This window comes from Panulirus ornatus, chromosome 18 (assembly GCF_036320965.1).
Source record: "Panulirus ornatus isolate Po-2019 chromosome 18, ASM3632096v1, whole genome shotgun sequence".
Lineage (NCBI taxonomy): Eukaryota > Metazoa > Arthropoda > Malacostraca > Decapoda > Palinuridae > Panulirus > Panulirus ornatus.
Window position 1 is genome coordinate 25,358,359 of NC_092241.1, and position 17,788 is coordinate 25,376,146.

At 42.0% G+C, this 17,788-nt stretch overlaps 1 protein-coding gene across 1 annotated transcript in view; it reads left to right on the forward strand.

Annotated features, from left to right (window-relative positions):
* LOC139755007 (lysophospholipase D GDPD1-like) overlaps positions 1-17,788 on the forward strand; it is a 183,328-nt gene that overhangs the window by 137,973 nt on the left and 27,567 nt on the right. The window lies entirely within an intron of this gene.

Below are 17,788 nucleotides of genomic sequence, written 5' to 3' on the forward strand. Positions count from 1 at the left end.
ATGTATCATCAAACATAAAATGTATAACATCATATCAAAAATGATGCCTAGAGAGAGAAAATGCAAATCAAGTTGCTGTAAGGAGCTGATGATAACACTTAAGTAACTGGTAAGGAGAAATGTAGTACTTGCCCTTACCTAAAATAATGATTAATGTGAAGGAGGGGGGCTTAACAAGAACTTTGCTAAGTTAGTTTAGAAGCTACTGGTGTATACAGAAATTTTTATTTGCTAACCACAAAAATTTTCCAGTACATTGTGTATGTACACCAGACTGGACCAGACTATTATCCAAAATTTCACATTTCCAAAGCCACCATGATTTTTACATCCCTTCCTTTATCTGCACCAATAAGTTGTGAAAGACAGATATTTCATTGAAAAATACTAAACAATATTTACATAAGCATTATGTACATTACTGTCTCTCATGTTTTCTTTCTAGTGGTGATTGTGAAGTGAAGGTTCTGCAGATATGTGCATAAGTGTGGAGGTTATATGTCTGGTGCAGCAGGTGTTAGGGACTGTGTTTGTTCTCTTCCAGAAGGGAATTTTGAATTTATAGGTGTCCATCTCTTGAGTCCTGCAGACAGCCCCTTTCATCATCTTCAGATCCAGGAGTCTCTCCTTGGCATACATATATATCATTTAATACATAATTCACTAATGCACGCTTTCCATTTTTTGTACTCACCCAATTATGTCTGTTTCCTCTTTTTAACCAGGTAGTCCCAGTCACCATTCCTTTTTCAGCACACCTTTCCATAAGCTGTTTACCAATATGTTCATTGGGTATCCATAACTGGATACCCCATGCCATCAATTATACCCTTATCTGACATATTACCCATTGTGGCCTTCAAATCCCCCATCACTAATACTCAGTCCCTTGCATTAATACTTCCAATGTATTTATTCAATTATTCCTCCCCCCAAAATTGTCTTTCTTCCTTTCTCCTTTCATTTACAGGGACATAAGCACTGATCCCAGCTTTTGTAATCCAGTTTCATGTTTACTAATATCAGTGTGGACCTCATTTCTGTACAGTCTTACCCATGTCCTCACAACTCCTTCAGCATCAGTGTTACCCTTTCCTAAGCTCTCATCCTCACACAAACTATTTTAATCCTTTCTCCTTTAGCTTTGTGTCATTGAGAGCTAGAACATCCAGGTTCCTCTCCTTAAATATACTACCAATCTCTCCCTTCTTTTCTTTTTGATTATATCCACACGTATGCAGATGCCCCATCCTGAGCCTTCAGGGAGGATAACTCATTGCATGGATCCTTTTATTTTAACTTACAGAAATTAATATACAAAGAAGGGAGGGTTTCCAACCCCCACTCTTGCCCCCTTTAGTTGCTCTATACAATGCACAGGGAATACATGAGAAGCATTCTTTCTCCCCTACCCTCAGAGATGTACGTACCGTATATATTTTTCATTTATTATTACACTAGAACAATTTCTGTAGGTCGTGGCATTACCTGCTATCTCTCTTAAGAGGTGCTTGCAAGCCAATGCTGAACTACTTCCAGTAGCAGGGAGATGTGAAGATTTTTGGAGTGAGAAGTTCTTTGACAAGACTTTCTTCCTAATGATACAACCTTTTCAAAGATAAGTTTTCTCTTACGGTGTAACCTTGAGCAGACAGAGTCCAGTGACACCAAAGAAGGTGGTGAGAGATTTGTATAAGATGAAATTTGGCGAGTTGGTTGGCGTGGAAGGTATTGCAGTTGAATTTCTTAAGGAAGGGGGTTAAGTGTGTTGTTGATTGGTTAGTTAGGATTTACATTAGATTTGTGTGGTGGTGTTAGTGGTGGCATGTGCAGAGTATCAGATTAGGGAGGAAAAAATGTGGTTTCAGGAGTGGTAGGGGATGTACTGATCATGTGTTTGCCTTGAAGAATGTGCTTGAAATGCTTAGAGAAACAGATGGATTTGTACGAGACATTTTCTGGATCCAGAGAAAGCATATGATAGGGTTGATAGAAATGCCTGTGGAAAGTGTTGTGAATATACAGTATAAGAGGAATGCTATAGGAAGTAGTGAGGATTTTTTCATCAAGAGAGTAATTCATATATGTGATTAGATAGAGAGCAGGATGAGTGGTTCCAGATCAAGGTGGATCTGCAGCACAGGTGGATGTTGTCACCATGGCTCTTTAATCTGTTTATGGATTGAGTGGTAATGGAGGAAATTGTAAGAATCTTGGAGATAGGGGCAAGTATGCAGTCTGTTGAGGGTGGGAATGCCTGGGAGGTGTCAATTACTGTTTGCATATGATACAATACTGGTAGCAGATTTAATTGAGAGACTGCAGCAGTTGGTGTCTGGGTTGGGAAGAGTGTATGAAAGGAGAAAGTTGAGAATGAATGTGAATAAAAACAGCTATTGGGTTAAGCAGTGCAGAGACATGTTAGATGGGGTGCAAACTTGAATGGAGAAAAGTTGAAGGAAGTAGAATGTTTCACATACCTGGAAGTGGACATGGCAGTGAATGGAGCTATGGGAGCTTAGAGGATGAAGGTCCAGAGAGCATTGACGAATGTGTAGAAAGAGATGTCACACTTTGGGAGGGTGAATGTATAGTAGTTTGGACAGTGTTTTATGCATGTGAGGTACGGTCAGTGGATGAGAATGTATGGAAGAAGGTGAATGCATTGGAAATGAAATGTTTGAGGACAATATGTTGTGTGAGGAGAGTTGAACAAATAAAGAATGTAGGGTAAGAGAGATTTGAGTTGTGATAATGATAAGAGTATGATCGAGAAAGCTGAAAGGTTGTGCAGAAATGGTTTGGAAATATGTTTAGAATGAGTGAGGAGAGGTTGACAAAGAATATAAATGCATTAGAAATGGAAGAACAGGGAGAAGGGGGAAACAAGATGGGAGATGGAAAGATAGAGTGAATAAACTTTTGAATGCTTGGAGTCTGTACTTGCTGGGAGGTAAAAGGTGTGCATAGGATACAGTGAATTGAAGTGATGTGGTATGCATTGAGTGACATGCTGTCAGTAGACTAAACCAAGGCATATGAAGTAGGAAGGAATACCACAGAAAAGTTTGTGGGGCTTGGTTTTGGATGGAAGGCTGTGGTTTTGGTGCATTACACATGACAGCTAGAGAGTGGATATGAGCAAATGACACCATTTGTTTGTCCGCTTCTGGCACTACCTCACTAATGTAGGAAACAGCAGTTAAGTAAAAATAATAAGTAAATTAGTATTTTTTTCATGCTTGATCACTGTTAACTGCATTAGCAAAGTAGTGCCAGGAGCATACAAAGAAGGGCCACAACTGCTCACATCCATTCTCTAGCTGTTACATGCATTGAATTGAAACTACAGCTCCCAATCCACAGCCAGGCCATACAGACCTTTCCACAATCTAATTTGACATTCACATGTGCTGTTTCAGTCCATTGATAGCACATATATAACACATCATTCCAATTCCCTCTATCCCATGCATGCTTTTCACCTTCCTGCATGTTCACACTTTGATTGCTTAAAACTTTTTCGCTCCATCCTTCACCTTCAATTTGGTCTCGTCCTTGTTCTGCCACTTCTGACACATACATCCTCATTGTCAACTTTTTCTTATTCATTCTCTCCATATGTCCAAATCATATCAGCACACCTTCTTCAGCTCTCTCACCCACAGTCTTTTTGTTATCACACCTCTCTTTTACTCATTCATTACTTACTCAATCAAACCATCCCACACTGCAAATTGTCCTCAAGCACTTTATTCCAACACATCCGCCCTCCTCAGCACAGTCTTATCTATAGCCCATTCCTTGCATCCATATCATATTGATGAGACTGCTATGACTTCAAAGTTACCCATTTTTGCTCCTCCAGATAATGGCCTCTCTTGCCACACATTCTTCAGAACATTTGCCCCTTTACTCACCCTATGACTCTCATCCTTTACCATGATTCCATTTGCTACCTGTTCTCTTACAAGTATCTGAAGCATTTCACTTCCTCCAATTGCTCTCCAGTCAGAATCATAATCCATCTAAACCTGTCCCTTAACCCTGCCAAACCTAATAATCTTGCTTTTATTCTCATTTACTCTCAGCTTTCTCCTTTCAAACACTCTTCTAAACTCAGTCACTATCTTCTGCGGTATCTCACTCAAATCAGTTACCAGTGCTGTATCATCAGCAAACAACAACTGAGTCATTTCTTAGGCTCCCTTCATCCCTTACAGAGTGCATACTTACCCTTCTTTCCAAGATTCATGCATTTGCCTCCCTCACCACCCCCATCCATTAATACTATATTCATTATCAGAGAGGGCAAAAATGAATATGTTTAAATGTATAGTATTCCCAACGATGTTGTATGGATCATGGGCTGTAGATGAGAATGTGCACAGGAGGGCAATATGTTGGAAATTAAATGTTTGAGGACAATATGTGGTGAGAGATAGTTTCATTGAGTAGATAAGAGAAGGGTATGAGAGAAATATAGTAATAAGAGGAGTGTGGATGAGAGTTGAAGAGGATGTACCAAAATGGTTTAGACATGTGAAACAAATGAGTAAGGAGAGGTTGAGTGAGAGGATCTGTGTGTCAGAAGTGGAGAAGACCAGGACAAGGAGGAAATCAAAGTGTAGGTGGAAGGATGAGGTGAAAAAGATTTTGGGTGGTCAGGGCCCGAGCATGCCTCAAAATGAATGGCATATGGTTTATAGAGCTGAAGAGGATGTTCTGAAATGGTTTGTACATATGGAGAGACTGAGTGAGGAGAGGTTGAAAAAGAGGATATATTGTCAGAAGTGGAGGGGACAAGGAGCAGGGGAAGACTAGATTGGTGAAGGAAAGATGGAATGAAAGAGATTCTGAGTGGTCAGAATCTGAACATGCAGGAAGGTGAAAGGTGTGCTTGGAATAGAGCAAAGTAGAGCGATGTTGTACACAGGAGTGATGTGCTGTCAGTGGACTGAACCAGGGCATATGATGCAGCATGTTGAAACCATGGAAAAGTCCATGGGGCCTGGTTTTGGATAGGGGGTTGTGGTTTAGATGGATGTGCATGAATGCAGCCTCTCTTCATCTTTTCTAGGTATTACCATGCTTACTTGGGAAATGTCAGACAGGTATGAAAAAAAAATATTTTCATACTCGTCCATCATTTCCCATGTCAGCAAGGTAGCACCAGGAATAGGTGGAGAAGAGCCGCTTTTGTTCATATCCATTCTCTATCTGTTATGTGCCTTGCAACAAAACCACATCTTGCTATCCATAACCAAGCCCCAAAGACCTTTTCATGATTTCCTCCACAGTTATGGGATTAGAGATGAATGCCAGAAGCCCACATGGTTGAGGCAACAACAACAACAACAACAAAAAAGACAGCAATGGGGCCTGAGAGGGGTATGTAACAAATGTTGCAATGCTCCCCACTGCTCTGCCACCACTATCCCTGCTGAAATCCGGGCAGTACCTCCCAGATCTTTGGTTCCCTACCACTCACAACTACTGCTACATAATAGCAGCAGTATGTGCCACCTAGTATATAGTTTTTGGCCTTATGTATGGTGTGAACATCTTGCTGAATATTTTTGTATCCAGACATTTAATGCAATTTTGATATTTGCTGGAGGACAGTTTGTCTTCTTAACTACTCTCCTAAAGTGGGACTCTAGTGTCAAGTGTACAATACTGTGGCTATCCTTTGCTCTATAAACAAATGATCATACAATTCCATGCCTGTCTTAGAGTTAATGAAAAAGACCTCCATTGTTATGGCCAAAGCCCTTTTTCTCCACACCTCTCATTTTCAAATGAGTATGCATTTTCTGGACAGATGCCCTATGATGGAAGCATACGCAGTGTTATCAGAAATGTCTGTAAGGGATAAGGATTTTATTTGAATCCTTTCCTTAGGGGTGATATTCCAGGTGGATCCCTGCTACCAGAACCAGTTTGTTACTACTGATGTATGCATCTCCAGTTTAGAAGTAGGGCAGTTGCAACTGAAGCTTTGGCCATGGATTGAAATAGTTGTAAAAATATTTACCTTTTTCCCCAGTATGTCTTCTGGGAAAAATTCTTCTAGGATTAGTTGGTTTTTGGGATCTAGTAATGCAGGTAGCCTCAAAGTGGGACTTATAACCTTGATGTTGAAGAATCCTTCTGCTATGCCTTACTTCTTGGTGTAGTGGGGAAGAAGGCTAGCACAGAATCCCTGCCATCCCCAAGTCCAATTTTTTGTAGTCATGTGCAGCATATAGTATTTTTCATAGGTGTGATCATGGACATTTGGAAATCTTGGTAGTAGAAGACAAAAAAATAAATGTATATTATTCCGAGCATATTTTGGCTCTGAAATATTGTTTTTAGAGTACTCCCTAGTGGTATTGCAGTGGAATTTATTAAAAAAAAAAAGGGGTGACTGTGTTGTTGATTGGTTGCTAAGGATATTCAGTGTATGTATGGGCCATGGTAAAGTGCCTGAGGATTGGCAGAATGCAAGCATAGTGCCATTGTACAAAGCAAAGGGGATAAGGGTGAGTGTTTCAAACTACAGAGGCATATTTTTGTTGAGTATTCATGGGAAATTATATGGGAGGGTACTGATTGAAAGGGTGAATTCATGTACAGAGCATCAGATTGGGTAAGAGCAGTGTGGTTTCCAAAGTGGTAGAGGATGTTTAGATCAGGTGTTTGCTTTGAAGAATGTATGTGAGAAATACTTAGAAAGAAAATGGATTTGTATGTAGCATTTATGGATTTGGAGAAGGCATATTATAGGGTTGATAGAGACGCTTTGTGGAATGTTTTAAGAGTATATGGTTGAGAGGTAAGTTGCCAGAAGCAGTGGAAAGTTTTTACCAAGGATGTACGTACAGGAAGAGAGGAGAGTGGATGGTTCCCGGTGAATGTCAGTCTGTGGCAGGGGTGTGTGTTGTCCCCATGGTTGTTTAATTTGTTTATGGATGGGGTATTTAGGAGGTAAATGCAAGAGTTTTGGAAAGAGGGGCAAGTATGCAGTCTGTTGGGGATGAGAGGGCTTGGGAAGTGGGTCACTTGTTGTTCACCGATGATACAGTTCAAGTGGCTGATTCGTGTGAGAAACTGCTGAGGTTGGTGACCGAGTTTGGAAAAGTGTGTGAAAGGAGAAAGTTGAGTGTAAATGTGAATAAGAGTAAGGTTATTAGGTTCAGTAGGGTTGAGGGACAAATTAATTGGGATATAAGTTTGAATGGAGAAAAATTGGAGGGAGTGAAGTGTTTTAGATATATGGGAGTAGACTTAGCAGCAGATAGATCCATGGAAGCAGAAGTAAGTCGCAGGGTGGGGGAGGGGGCAAAGGTTCTGGGAGTGATGAAGAATGTGTGGAAGGAGAGAATGTTATCTCAGAGAGCAAAAATGGGTATGTTTGAAGGAATAATAGTTTCAACAATGTTGTATAGTTGCGAGGCATGGGCTATAGATAGAGATGTACAGAGGAGGGTGGATGTGTTGGAAATGAAATGTTTGAGGACAATATGTAGTGTGAGGTGGTTTGATTGAGTAAGTAGTGTAAGGGTAAGAGGGATGTGTTGAAGTAAAAAGAGTTAGGTTGAGAGAGCAGAAGAGGGTGTGTTGAAATGGTTTGGACATACGGAGAAAATGAGTGAGAAAAGATTGACAAAGAGGATATATGTGTCAGTGGTGGAGGGAAGAAGAAGCAGGAGACCAAATTGGAGGGGGAATGATGGAGTGAAAAAGATTTTAAGTGATCGGGGCCTGAACATACAGGAGAATGATTGACGTGCAAGGAAAAGAGTGATTTGCAATGATGTGGTATACTGGAGTCAACTTGGTATCAGTGGACTGAATCAAGGCATGTGAAGCATCTGGGGTAAACCTTGGAGAGGTATGTGGGTCCTGGATGTGGATAGGGAGCTGTGGTTTCGGTGCATTACACATGACAACTAGAGTCTGTATTCCTGGTGCTGCCTTGTTGACGCAGGGGATAGCGATGCTCTTTTCCTGTTGGGCAGGGTAGCATCATGAATTATGAATATGTACATGTGTATGTATGTAATGTCTGCATATGTGTATTTATATATATGTTTTTTATCCATTTTTATTATACTTTGTCGTGCTGTATCCCATGTTAGCAAGATAGCACAAGGAAAAAGATGAAAAAATGGCCCAACCCACCCACATACACATGTATAAACATACACGCCCACATATGCACATATACATATCTGTACATTTCAACATTATATATTTATTTATAATACTTTGTCGCTGTCTCCCACGTTAGCGAGGTAGCGCATGGAAACAGACGAAAGAATGACTCAGCCCACCCACATACACATGTATATACATACACATCCACACACGCACATATACATACCTATACATCTCAACGTATACGTATATGTATACACACACAGACATATACATATATACACATGTACATAATTCATACTGACTGCTCTTATTCATTCCTGTTGCCACCCCGCCACACATGAAATGACAACCCCCTCCCCCTGCATATGCACGAGGTAGCGCTAGGAAAAGACAACAAAGGCCACATTCATTCACACTCATTCTCTAGCTGTCATGTATAATGCACCAAAACCACAGCTCCCTTTCCACATCCCGGCCCCACAAAACTTTCCATGGTTTACCCCAGGTGCTTCACATGCCCTGGTTCAATCCATTGACAGCACGTCAACCCTGGTATACCACATCGTTCCAATTCACTCTATTCCTTCCACGCCTTTCACCCTCCTGCATGTCCAGACCCTGATCACTCAGAATCTTTTTCACTCCATCTTTCAACATCCAATTTGGTCTCCCACTTCTAGTCGTTCCCTCCACCTCTGACACATATATCCTCTATGTCAATCTTTCCTCACTCATTCTCTCTATGTGACCAAACCATTTCAAAGCACCCTCTTCTGCTATCTCAACCACACTCTTTTTATTACCACACATCTCTCTTACCCTTTCATTACTTACTCGATCAAACCACCTCACACCACATAATGTCCTCAAACATCTCATTTCCAGCACATCCACCCTCCTCCGCACAACTCTATCTATAGCCCACGCCTCACAACCATATAACATTGGTTGAAACCACTGTTCCTTCAAACATACCCATTTTTGCTTTCCAAGATAACGTTCTTGACTTCCACACATTTTTCAATGCTCTCAGAACTTTTGCCCCCTCCCCCACCCTATGATTCACTTCCGCTTTCATGGTTCTATCCGCTGCCAAATCCACTCCCAGATATTTAAAACACTTCACTTTCTCCAGTTTTTCTCCATTCAAACTTACCTCCCAATTGACTTGACCCTCAACCCTACTGTACCTAATAACCTTGCTCTTATTCACATTTACTCTTAACTTTCTTCTTTCCTACACTTTACCAAACTCAGTCACCAGCTTCTGCAGTTTCTCACCCGAATCAGCCACCAGCGCTGTATCATCAGCGAACAACAACTGACTCACTTCCCAAGCTCTCTCATCCACAACAGACTGCATACTTGCCCCTCTTTCCAAAACTCTTGCATTCACCTCCCTAACAACCCCATCCATAAACAAATTAAACAACCATGGAGACATCACACACCCCTGCTGCAAACCAACATTCACTGAGAACCAGTCACTTTCCTCTCTTCCTACTTGTACACATGCCTTACATCCTTGATAAAAACTTTTTACTGCTTCTAACAACTTGCCTCCCACACCATATATTCTTGATACCTTCCACAAAGCATCTCTGTCAACTCTATCATATGCCTTCTCCAGATCTATAAATGCTACATACAAATCCATTTGCTTTTCTAGGTACTTCTCACATACCTTGTTCAAAGCAAACACCTGATCCACACATCCTCTACCACTTCTGAAACCACACTGCTCTTCCCCAATCTGATTCTCTGTACATGCCTTCACCCTCTCAATCAATACCCTCCCATATAATTTCCCAGGAATATCACTCCATCTTTCCACCTCCAATTTGGTCTCCCTCTTCTCCTCGTTCCCTCCACCTCCGACACATATATCCTCTTGGTCAATCTTTCCTCACTCATTCTCTCCATGTGCCCAAACCATTTCAAAACACCCTCTTCTGCTCTCTCAACCACGCTCTTTTTATTTCCACACATCTCTCTTACCCTTACGTTACTTACTCGATCAAACCACCTCACACCACACATTGTCCTCAAACATCTCATTTCCAGCACATCCATCCTCCTGCGCACAACTCTATCCATAGCCCACGCCTCGCAACCATACAACATTGTTGGAACCACTATTCCTTCAAACATACCCATTTTTGCTTTCCGGGATAATGTTTTCGACTTCCACACATTTTTCAAGGCTCCCAGAATTTTCGCCCCCTCCCCCACCCTATGATCCACTTCCGCTTCCATGGTTCCATCCGCTGACAGATCCACTCCCAGATATCTAAAACACTTCACTTCCTCCAGTTTTTCTCCATTCAAACTCACCTCCCAATTGACTTGACCCTCAACCCTACTGTACCTAATAACCTTGCTCTTATTCACATTTACTCTTAACTTTCTTCTTCCACACAACAAACTTATACCTCTGTAATTTGAGCACTCACTTTTATCCTCTTTGCCTTTGTACTGTGGCACTATGCAAGCATTTAGCCAATCCTCAGGCACCTCACCATGAGTCATATATACATTAAGTAACCTTACCAACCAGTCAACAGTACAGTCACCCTATTTTTTGATGAATTCCACTGCAATACCATCCAAACAAGGGAAGGAGTAGCACTACTCCTGAAACAGGAGTTGTGGGAGTATGTGATAGAGTGTAAGAAAGTAAATTCTTGATAGATATGGGTAAAACTGAAAGTTGATGGAGAGAGATGGGTGATTACTGGTGCCTATGCACCTGGGCATGAGAAGAAAGATCATGAGAGGCAAGTGTTTTGGGAGCAGCTGAGTGAGTGTGTTAGTGGTTTTGATACACAAGACCAGGTTATAGTGGTGGGTGATTCGAATGCAAAGGTGAGTAATGTGGCAGTTGAGGGAATAATTGGTATACATGGGGTGTTCAATGTTGTAAATGGAAATGGTGAAGAGCTTGTAAATTTTTGTGCTGAAAAAGGACTGGTGATTGAGAATACCTGGTTTAAAAAGCGAGATGTACATAAGTATACGTATGTAAGTAGGAGAGATGGCCAGAGAGCGTTATTGGATTACGTGTTAATTGATAGGCGCATGAAAGAGATGTTAATGTGGTGAGAGGTACAACTGGAGGGATGTCTGATCATTATCTTGTGAAGGCGAAGATGAAGATTTGTAGGGGTTTTCAGAAAAGAAGAGAGAATGTTGGGGTGAAGAGAGTGGTGAGAGTAAGTGAGCTTGGGAAGGAGACTTGTGTGAGGAAGTACCAGGAGAGACTGAGTACAGAATGGAAAAAGGTGAGAACAAAGGAGGTAAGGGGAGTGGGGGAGGAATGGAATGTATTTAGGGAAGCAGTGATGGCTTGCGCAAAAGATGCTTGTGGCATGAGAAGCATGGGAGGTGGGTTGATTAGAAAGGGTAGTGAGTGGTGGGATGAGGAAGTAAGATTATTAGTGAAAGAGAAGAGAGAGGCATTTGGACGATCTTTGTAGGGAAAAAATGCAAATGAGTGGGAGATGTATAAAAGAAAGAGGCAGGAGGTCAAGAGAAAGGTCCAAGAGGTGAAAAAGAGGGCAAATGAGAGTTGGGGTGAGAGAGTATCATTAAATTTTAGGGAGAATAAAAAGATGTTTTGCAAGGAGGTAAATAAAGTGCGTTAGACAAGGGAGCAAATGGGAACTTCAGTGAAGGGGGCTAATGGGGAGTGATAACAAGTAGTGGTAATGTGAGAAGGAGATGGAGTGAGTATTTTGAAGGTTTGTTGAATGTGTTTGATGATAGAGTGGCAGATATAGGGTGTTTTGGTCGAGGTGGTGTGCCAAGTGAGAGGGTTAGGGAAAATGATTTGGTAAACAGAGAAGAGGTAGTAAAAGCTTTGCAGAAGATGAAAGCCGGCAAGGCAGCGGGTTTGGATGGTATTGCAGTGGAATTTATTAAAAAAGGGAGTGACTGTATTGTTGACTGGTTGGTAAGGTTATTTAATGTATGTATGACTCATGGTGAGGTGCCTGAGGATTGGCGGAATGCTTGCATAGTGCCATTGTACAAAGGCAAAGGGGATGAGTGAGTGCTCAAATTACAGAGGTATAAGTTTGTTGAGTATTCCTGGTAAATTATATGGGAGGGTATTGTTTGAGTGGGTGAAGGCATGTACAGAGAATCAGATTGGGGAAGAGCAGTGTGGTTTCAGAAGTGGTAGAGGATGTGTGGATCAGGTGTTTGCTTTGAACAAGGTATGTGAGAAATACTTAGAAAAGCAAGTGGATTTGTATGTAGCATTTATGGATCTGGAGAAGGCATATGATAGAGTTGATAGAGATGCTCTGTGGAAGGTATTAAGAATATATGGTGTGGGAGGCAAGTTGTTAGAAGCAGTGAAAAGTTTTTATCGAGGATGTAAGGCATTTGTACGTGTAGGAAGAGAGGAAAGTCATTGGTTCTCAGTGAATGTAGGTTTGCGGCAGGGGTGTGTGATGTCTCCATGGTTGTTTAATTTGTTTATGGATGGGGTTGTTAGGGAGGTGAATGCAAGAGTTTTGGAAAGAGGGGCAAGCATGCAGTCTGTTGTGGATGAGAGAGCTTGGGAAGTGAGTCAGTTGTTGTTCGCTGATGATACAGCGCTGGTGGCTGATTCGGGTCAGAAACTGCAGAAGCTAGTGACTGAGTTTGGTAAAGTGTGTGAAAGAAGAAAGTTAAGAGTGAATGTGAATAAGAGCAAGGTTATTAGGTACAGTAGGTTTGAGGGTCAAGTCAATTGGGAGGTAAGTTTGAATGGAGAAAAACTGGAGGAAGTAAAGTGTTTTAGATATCTGGGAGTGGATCTGGCAGCGGATGGAACCATGGAAGCGGAAGTGAATCATAGGGTGGGGGAGGGGGCGAAAATTCTGGGAGCCTTGAAGAATGTGTGGAAGTCGAGAACATTATCTCGGAAAGCAAAAATGGGTATGTTTGAAGGAATAGTGGTTCCAACAATGTTGTATGGTTGCGAGGCGTGGGCTATGGATAGAGTTGTGCGCAGGAGGGTGGATGTGCTGGAAATGAGATGTTTGAGGACAATATGTGGTGTAAGGTGGTTTGATCAAGTAAGTAATGTAAGGGTGAGAGAGATGTGTGGAAATAAAAAGAGTATGGTTGAGAGAGCAGAAGAGGGTGTTTTGAAATGGTTTGGTCACATGGAGAGAATGAGTGAGGAAAGAATGTCCAAGAGGATATATGTGTCGGAGTTGGAGGGAACGAGGGGTAGTGGGAGACCAAATTGGAGGTGGAAAGATGGAGTGAAAAAGATTTTGAGTGATCGGGGCCTGAACATGCAGGAGGGTGAAAGGCGTGTAAGGAATAGAGTGAATTGGAACGATGTGGTATACCGGGGTCGACGTGCTGTCAATGGATTGAACTAGGGCATGTGAAGCGTCTGGAGTAAACCATGGAAAGTTGTGTGGAGTCTGGATGTGGAAAGGGAGCTGTGATTTCAGTGCATTATTACATGACAGCTAGAGACTGAGTGTGAACGAATGGGGCCTTTGTTGTCTTTTCCTAGTGCTACCTCGCACACATGAGGGGGAGGGGTTTGTTATTCCATGTGTGGCGAGGTGGCGATGGGAATAAATAAAGGAAGACAGTATGAATTATGTACATGTGTATATATGTATATGTCTGTGTGTGTATATATATGTGCACATTGAGATGTATAGGTATGTATATTTGCGTGTGTGGACATGTATGTATATACATGTGTATATGGGTGGGTTGGGCCATTCTTTCGTCTGTTTCCTTGCGCTACCTCGCTAACACGGGAGACAGTGACAAAGCAAAATAAATATAAATAAATAACCATCCAAACCCTCTGTATTGCTGGCTTTCATCTTCCACAAAGCTTTTACTACCTCTTCTCTGTTTACCAAATCATTCTCCCTAACCCTTTCACTTCGCACACAAACTCGACCAAAACACCCTATATCTGCCACTCTATCATCAAACACATTCAACAAACCTTCAAAATACTCACTATATCTCCTTCTCACATCACCACTACATGTTATCACCTCCCCATTAACCCCCTTCACTGAAGTTCCCATTTGTTCCCTTGTCTTATGCACTTTATTTACCTCCTTCCAAAACATCTTTTTATTCTCCCTAAAATGTAATGATAGTCTCTCACCCCAACTCTTATTTGTCCTCTTTTTCACCTCTTGCCCCTTTCTCTTGACCTCCTGCCTCTTTCTTTTATACATCTCCCAGTCATTTATTATTTGCAAAAATTATCCAAATGCCTCTCTCTTCTCTTTCTCTAATAATCTTACTTCTTTATCCCACCACTCACCACCCTTTCTAATCAACCAACCTCCCACACTTCTCATGCCACAAGCATCTTTTGCGCAAGCCATTGCTGTTTCCCTAGATACATCCCATTCCTCCGCCACTCCCCTTACGTCCTTTGTTCTCACCTTTTTCCATTCTGTACTCAGTCCCTCCTGGTATTTCCTCACACAAGTCACTTCCTCTCACCACTCTTTTCACCCCAACATTCTCACTTCTTTTCTGAAAGTCTCTACAAATCTTCACCTTTGCCTCCACAAGATAATGATTAGACATCCCTCCAGTTGCACCTCTCAGCACTTTAACATTCAAAAGTCTGTCTTTCATGTGCCTATCAATTAACACGTAATCCAATAACGCTCTCTGGCCATCTCTCCTATTTTAATATGTATACTTATGTATGTCTCTCTTTTTAAACCAGGTATTCCCAATCACCAGTCCTTTTTCATCACATAAATCTACAAGCTCTTCACCATTTCCATTTACAACACTGAACACCCCATGTGCACCATTTATTCCCTCAACTGCCACATTACTTACCTTTGCATTCAAATCACCCATCACTATAACCCGGTCTCGTGCATCAAAACTACTAACACACTCACTCAGCTGCTCCCAGACATATACGTATATGCACATGTACATATTTATACCTGCTGCCTTCATCCATTCTTGTCGCCACCCTGCCACACATGAAATGGCACCCCCCTCCTGTGTGTGCGCGAGGTAGCGCTACGAAAAGACAACAAAGGCCACATTCGTTCACATTTAGTCTCTAGCTGTCATGTATAATGCACCGAAACCTCAGCTCCCCTTTCCACTTCCAGGCCCCACAAAACTTTCCATGGTTTACCCCAAATGCTTTACATGCCCTGGGTCAATCCATTGACAGCATGTCGACCTTGATATACCACATCGTTCCAATTCACTCTATTCCTTGCATGCCTTTCACTCTCTTGTATGTTCAGGCCCCGATCGCTCAAAATCTTTTTCACTCTATCCTTCTACCTCCTATTTGGTCTCCCACTTCTCGTTCCTTCCACCTCTTGACACATATATCCTCTTTGTCAATCTTTCCTTACTCATTCTCTCTTAGTGACCTAACCATTTCAATCCACCCTCTTCTGTTCTCTCAACCACACTCTTTTTATTACCACACATCTCTCTTACCCTTTCATTATTTACTCGATCAAACCACCTCACACCACATATTGTCCTCAAACATCTCATTTCCAATACATCCACCCTCCTCTGCACAACCCTATCTGTAGCCCAGGTCTCGCAGCCACATAAATTGTTGGAATCACTAGTCCTTCAAACATACCCATTTTTGCTCTCTGAAATAATGTTCTCGCCTTCCACACATTCTTCAACACTCCCAGAACCTTTGCCCTCTCCCCAACCCTGTGACTCACTTCCGCTTCCATGGTTCCATCCACTGCCAAATCCACCCAGATATCTAAAACGCTTCACTTCCTCCAGATTTCCTCCATTCAGACTCACCTCCCAGTTGACTTGCCCCTCAACCCTACTGAACCTAATACCTTTGCTCTTATTCACATTTACTCTCAGCTTTCTTTTTTCACACTTTACCAAACTCAGTCACCAGCTTCTGCAGTTTCTCACCCGAATCAGCCACCAGCGCTGTATCGTCAGCAAACAACAACTGACTCACTTCCCAAGCTCTCTCGTCCACAACAGACTGCATACTTGCCCCTCTCTCCAAAACTCTTGCATTCACCTCCCTAACAACCCCAACCATAAACAAATTAAACAATCATGGAGACATCCCGCACCTTTGCTGCTAACCGACATTCACTGGGAACCAATATCTTTCCTCTCTTCCTACTTGTACACATGCCTTACATTCTCGATAAAAACTTTTCACTGCTTCTAGCAACTTACCTCCCACACCATATACTCGTAATACCTTCCACAAAGCATCTCTATCATCTCTATCATATGCCTTCTCCAGATTCATAAATGCCATATACAAATCCATCTGTTTTTAAGTATTTCTTACATACATTCTTCAAAGCAAACACCTGATCCACACATCCTCTACCACTTCTAACTATACACTGCTCCTCCCCACTCTGATGCTCTGTACATGCTTTCACCCTCTCAATCAGTACTCTCCCATATAATTTCCCAGGAATACTCAACAGACTTTATTTATTTATTTTACTTTGTCGCTGTCTCCCGTGTTAGCGAGGTAGTGCAAGGAAATAGACGAAAGAATGGCCCAACCCACCCACATACACATGTATATACATACACGTCCACACACGCAAATATACATACCTATATATCTCAATGTATACATATATATACACACACACACTGACATATACATATATACACATGTACATGATTCATACTGTCTGCCTTTATTCATTCCCATCGCCACCCCGCTGCACATGAAATAAGAACCCCCTCCCCCCGCCTGTGTGCAAGGTAGCACAAGGAAAAGACAACAAAGGCCACATTCATTCACACACAGGCTCTAGCTGTCATGTATAATGCACCAAAACCACAGCTCCCTTTCCACATTCAGGCCCCACAGAACTTTGCATGGTTTACCCCAGACGCCTCACACGCCCAGGTTCAATCCATTGACAGCATGTCGACCACGGTATACCACATCGTTCCAATTCACTCTATTCCTTGCACGCCTTTCACCATCCTGCATGTTCAGGTCCCAATCTCTCAAAGTCTTTTTCACTCCATCTTTCCACCTCCAATTTGGTCTCCCTCTTCTCCCCGTTCCCTCCACCTCTGACACATATATCCTCTTGGTTAACCTTTCCTCACTCATTCTCTCCATGTGACCAAACCATTTCAAAACACCCTTTTCTGTTCTCTCAACCACACTCTTTTTATAACCGCACATCTCTCTTACCCTATTATTACTTACTCAATCAAACCACCTCACACCACATATTGTCCTCAAACATCTCATTTCCAGCACAACATCCTCCGCACAACTCTATCTATAGCCCACGCCTCGCAACCATATAAAGTTGTTGGAACCACTATTCCCTCAAACATACCCATTTTTGCTTTCCGAGATAATGTTCTTGACTTCCACACATTCTTCAAGGCTCCCAGAACTTTCGCCCCCTCTCCCACCTTATGGTGCACTTCCGCTTCCATGGTTCCATCCACTCCCAAATGCACTCCTAGATATGTAAAACACTTCCTCCAGTTTTTCTCCATTCAAACTTATCTCCCAATTGGCTTGTCCATCAACCCTACTGTACCTAATAACCTTGCTCTTATACACATTTACTCTCAGCTTTCTTCTTTCTCACACTTTACCAAACTCAGTCACCAGCTT